Source organism: Phocoena sinus, chromosome 6, assembly GCF_008692025.1.
Source record: "Phocoena sinus isolate mPhoSin1 chromosome 6, mPhoSin1.pri, whole genome shotgun sequence".
NCBI lineage: Eukaryota > Metazoa > Chordata > Mammalia > Artiodactyla > Phocoenidae > Phocoena > Phocoena sinus.
Genome location: NC_045768.1, coordinates 28,584,628 through 28,590,627, shown reverse-complemented (window position 1 = coordinate 28,590,627; position 6,000 = coordinate 28,584,628). Strand labels below are relative to the sequence as shown.

The window sequence follows — 6,000 nt, the reverse complement described above, 5'->3', positions numbered from 1 at the left end:
AGGACACCTGGGTTAAGATCAAGACCACGAAGTGCATAATTACCATATTATGTTCACGCCTTAGTCTCTTTGTCATGTTTGTTGCAAAACTGAGAATTTGCTGCTATACTGATTCTAAATATTTGCAACCTGAAATCAAAAACACAAAATTAAATTTCTTTATCAAGAATTTAAGAAAACTAAATATATGCTTCAAATAGTACTTAACAATATAGAGCCCATAACTTATTGTAGTTACCCAATGTTAAAAAAAAGTGATGTGCCTTTCATTTTCAAAATATTAGTGTGTAGCTCTTAAAAACATTGGGGAGAGAAAAAGATGTCGGGAAACATAAGTAGAAATGACAGACTAAAGCATTATTCTCAACACCGACAGAAATCACCAGAGGACACTTTCTCCTGTATCACTTTGTTGAAAGAGGTGTAGAATATTTTCCTTCATATACTCTAAATTAAATGACTAATTTTTAAAGTCTATGCATTGCTTTGATCCCTACACATAACAGAGAATTGACTATTAACCCTGAATAAAGCTGACTCTTCCTGTTTAAGAGACCCAGTCAAGCCCCCTAGGAAGGATGGCTACTCCCCACAGTGACACTACAACATGCTTGGGCTCTCACTGTTGGGGGTCTGGTGTTTCGCGTCGATTGTAACAACTCCAACACAGAAACAGGGGACGGTGGCATGCAGCATGCGTGCACACATAACCAAACAATGTTACAGGCATGGAAAAATCCCAACATTTAATTTACACAAGGGGAAATGTTCACATTGTGTTTTCTAGCATAATTGTGTCTTTTTTCTTCATGTTCAGACTGGAGAAGGAATTTTTCTCCATTTCTAAGGTGAGCTGCTGGTATTATTAACTTATTTAAATCTTGTTACACTGTAAGAACTAACATTTGCCAATTTGCTCATTTCTTCACTGTAGGCCCAGTAAAAAGGAGGGAATCTGTTGCCAAAAACAAATTTCAATTTGTTCACCCTTTTCTCAACCCAGCTCCTAAGTTTATATGGAGTCCCCTCAAATTTTAAATGTAAAGGATGCAGTGGAACTGCTAGAGCTAAATTTCACAGTTGAACTGGGATAAGATAACAAACCAACAGTCAGGTACAAGTTGTTCAAAGCCACTTAAGTATCTACTTATGCCCTGGTAATTATTCTCTTAATAAATGGAAAGCCTTCCTTAGGAAAGGAAAAGACTTCATATGGCTTTGAGGCCAAAGGTCATTGGGGCAATCCCTTCCTGCCTTTTACCCACAGGTCCACAGTGTGCCAGCGTTAGCCCCAGAGGGGTCTGAGAGACACACCCAGCACTTCAATGGGGTGATCAGCTGAGGGAACCTGAAATTTGGGAAAACTCCATTTGGAAATGAAGTATTTTGGAAGGAAACTGGCTGATGCCAAACTAGACTGTTTATTCTTTTGGATCTTTGGCAGCAAAAATGTACACTGTGCCATGGTCACTAGATACACAGATGAGGGAAGTACGCTATGATAAATATTTACTGCTTGAGATGTTCTTCATAGTTCCTGGATTCAATGCCCCGATAGAAGCAGCAAATATTCTCATGAGTCCGTTTTTCAGATTGCAATTCTTTTTCCCTACAGGTCGAGAGCAGTGCAGCTCCGGATACCTTCCTGTACGGGGATGTCCACTGGCAGCATCCCGGTGCTGGCCAGGTCCACAAGCTGCACCTGACTCACGTACGTGTCTGGGAAGTCCAAGAAGGGATTGTTACTACTGGGACACAAGACACAAAGGCCTTTAGATTTATAGTAGGTTTTAAAGACATGCAACTAACTGGCAGGGGTTGTGTGCGCATGTAAACACCTTAATCACGAGGTCCAAAGGGACAATTCTGTCTCACCTCAATTTGGCTTCCTTGAATTCTGTGGAAAAGTCTAGGTTAATGAGCGTGTTCTTTTTCAAGAGCTCCTCTTCTGGCAAAAGGGTTAGGCTTTCAGTTGCATGCAAGTTGTACCATGTTAGGTGGAATTATAACCTTGTTACTGTTTTTATATGGAAATTAAGTATGGCTTAAAGAGATGGATATGAGTGCCAAGTTGACAAGGGGTGGATCTGTGATAGTTAAGTTTATATGTCAACCTGTCTGGATCAGGGGATGCCAAGATATTTGATTAAACATTATATTTGGGTGTGTCTGTGAGTGTTTCTGGACAAAACTAGCGTCTGAATCATTGACTTAGTAGATTGCCCTACCTAATGTGGGTGGGCATCACCTAATCCGGTGAGGGCCTGAATAGAACAAAAAGGCTGAAGAAGGAGGAATTTGCCCCCTTTTCTGCCTATTGTTTGTGATGGGATATTTCATCTCTTTTTCTGCCCTCAAATTGGGATTTACGTCATGAGCTCCCTGCATTCTCAGGCCTTCGATTCAGAGGGAATCCCATCACCGGCTTTCCTGGGTTTCCAGTTTATACATGGCAGGTTGTGGGACTTCTCAGTCTCCATAATTGTGCGAGTCAATTTCTCATAATAAATCTCCTTTTATATCCTATTAGCTCTGTTTCTCTGGAGAACCCTAACTAACACAGACACCATAAATAGTCACTCTCTTGCACTGCTGGTAAATTGCTACAGTCTTTCTGGAAGGGAATTTGTGAGTGTACTTCTAAAGCTTTAAAAATAGCCATGCTTTTTGAGATTACAATTCTACATCTAGAAGTTAGCCAATAGAAGTATCTGTGGATGAATTTACAGATTTCTCCACACAAATGAACATCTCAGTATAGCTTAGGAAACTAAAAAATAATTAGACATAACTTAAATGTCTCATTATTGGGGATTTATCAAGAGAATTATTTTATCCTTCAAAGCTACACTGTGAAGGTTATTTTTTGACAGAAATGGGTACTCTTGTATTAGTCTTATGTAACATGAAGTTATAAAACAGAATGTGGGGAAAAGTGGTGGGGCGGTGGTGGTATGATGAAGTGGGAGATTGGGATTGACATAAATACACTAATATGCATAAAATGGATAACTAATAAGAACCTGCTATATAAAAAATAAATAAAATTCAAAAAAATATATATGGGTAGAAAAAAGTCTAGAAGGGAATCATCAAAATATAACCAATAGCTGTTGTGGTACAGTAGAATTAAGAGTGATTTTTCTTCTCTTTCCTATTTTCCAAATAGTTTGTAATGTTCTACTTTTAAATTTCATGTATTTACTTTTATTGTAAAATATGATCGTTTATGACAACCAAGAAAAGAGATTTATAAGACTGGAGAAAACAAGGACAAGGAATAAATTCTAGACCCTAAAAAAAAAAACAAAAAAGAAAGAACAGAATGTACTTATGATGCCATTTTTATATATAATTTTTTGACACAAACCTGCATTCCTACAGAAAATGGAGTTCTGTTTTAAAGTCAAGGGTGTGAAAAAGGAGACAGCAATGATGGGATTCCTCTCAGAAATGAAAACTGAGCCTATAAACATCACTAGTTCTAATAACTGTCTCCAAAGGAGTTAAGGTATGAAGATCAGGAACTTTATTTTAAATGCTCTTTTAAAACCTCAGAACGTTTGTCACTTATCCTTTTCAAAAACTGCCTCACTATTTCCCCATAGTAATCACTCATTTATTTAATAAATATTTTTAAGCACCTATTATGTGCCAGGCACTTTTTTTAGGTGCTGGCGCATGAGCCATAAAGAAAACAGTCGTTGTTCTCATGTTAGCATAGTCAGGTTCACAGTAATTGACTTTAAACAGCCAAACGTGTCAATGAGTGATAAATGCTGTGAAAAAAAATAATGAAGCAGAATGAATAAATAGAGAATGCAGCCTCTTTGCTTAGCCGACATTTGAATAAAGACCCCAAAGGAAGTGAGGAGGTAGGCTAAGCTGAGTTCCAGGGGAAAAGGAGTAGCATTGCAAGCAAAGATGACAGGATGATGGCCCTGGGTCAGGAGTGTTTGGTGGCTTTGGACCATCAAGGAGATCAAAGAAGCTAGAACGGAGTAAGGCAAAGGCAGAATGGAAGGGATAAAATTAGAGAGGTAATAGAGAGTCAGACAACATATTGAGATGAGGGTTAGCAAGGAAATTCTTCAATTATGAAGCCTTATGTCCAAGTTTTACAAGAAAGCAAGGAGCTGGACGATTCTGTACAACTCTCAGAGAGTCTTAGGTGAAGGGAATCCCCAAAGGTAATGACTACCAACAGGTAAACAAAACAGGGTCAATACTTAGGTCTATTGACAGGTGTGAAAGGTATCTGGAGACAGTTTGGGGGCTAAGAAGGTGGGGCTGGGGTTTCCTTGAAACCCAAAATGATTCAGAAATAATTTGCATTATAAATATATTTTCAAATAAAAGTTTATTTTTGAAAATATGTTAGAAAGTGTCAGTGGGTGCTCTTATTGGGTAACCTAGCATGAAGAATGAATACCCTCCGGTTCACTTCTGTAGTTAGTTTTGTTTTTCTTTCAAAGAATAAGCATGTAGAGGCTTGCAATGGCTTGCTATAGAGAAAAGGAGTAATTTGAATTTTTCTCCTGGACTCAGAAATGATCCAGATTATTTGGCAGCTTGACTTCTTCCAGTTTGCTTTGCATTTGCATTTTAATATCGTGCCAATAGACATAACTATCTTCTTTGAACACTTTATTCCTTTCCTTTACAGAGTAGTAATTCTGATCAGAGGATAAAATAACAACTTAAAATGAAACCTCTGATGGAAATCAGGCCAACCAATTGAAATAAATAAATTTAAAAAGAAATCCTACCTCAAGATGTATGTATAATAGAGTGAAATGATACACTCCTCCTATTTCAGAAAAGATGAATTGCTATAAAAGCTGCCTAAACAAGAGATGAAACTTCAAAATATTGGCAACTGAAAAAACACAGAGCTTAACCAAGGAGAGGAAAACATACCATGTAGATTTGCTATGTCCTTTTAACCATAAATGCCTTAAAATTTGTTAATTAATTAAACATTATTGTGTATATATTCTGTGCCAAGGACTATGCTTGGCACTAGGATAACTCAGTCTAGTAGGGAAGGATGGTAAGTGAACTAATTGTATTATAAACATAATGAAAGAAATAAGCTCACAGGAGTGTGGGGAGTTACCGTAGAAACACAGAAAAGACTGAAGAACTGGGAAAGGCTTCCTGAAAGAGATATTGCTTGGGAACCCTGAAATTTAGGATTTGAAGGATGGTGCAAGCAGGAACATCCCTGGAAAAGAGTCAAGAGACCTACATTCCAGTATGAACTCTACCATTAACTAAACTTGAGACTTGAAAGGTCACGGGAAGCATTCATGAAGGGAAGAGACAGGAAAAGCAAGGATGCTATGAAAGTAAAGAATGCTTGACATAGCTTGGAAAAGACTGTGGGCCTTGAGGAGTGTGGCTGTAGCCCTTTGACCAGCTACGCCTAGGGAGCTACTTATTCTGGGTTTCCTGGACTCAAGAGAGGCAGTGCTGGTAACTTTAGTATTTTCCCTACATGTCCTCTATTGTCTATGGACTTTTCCAACTCCTCCATAACAATTTTTGAAAACAAAATGTGATCTAATCCATTGATTTTCAATGGGTGGTCCCAGAATCTCCTGCAATACAATCACCCAAGGTCCTTATTAAAAATGCGGACCCCTGAGTCTTACCTTAAGGTTGCTGAATCAGAATATTTGTATCTAGAGTTAGGAAACCTGTATTTTAACACCTTATTAGGTGATTTGTTTGCACCAACTCATTCTGGTCCACCTATTCTATCCTCCCTGCCAGCCACAGAAACTGGTACCATATTTGTACTTCCAAACACGGACATGTTGGGGATTGAACCCCATGACTCTCAGTCCCCACCTTACTCTACTGTGTAATTTCCTATTTTTGATCCAACAATTTAAACTTATTTAGTGTTTCCAGAAGTAATGTGGAGCGATTCTTATGTTAGGCTGTTAAGAAGCCAAATAGGAGCTTAAATTGTGCATATGGTAATATTTTTAT

The 6,000-nt window shown here is 38.1% G+C and overlaps 1 pseudogene; it reads right to left on the bottom strand.

The window, feature by feature from the left end:
- Positions 1–1,285: 1,285 nt before the first annotated feature.
- Positions 1,286–6,000, bottom strand: part of LOC116754972 — a 95,948-nt pseudogene continuing 91,233 nt past the window's right edge.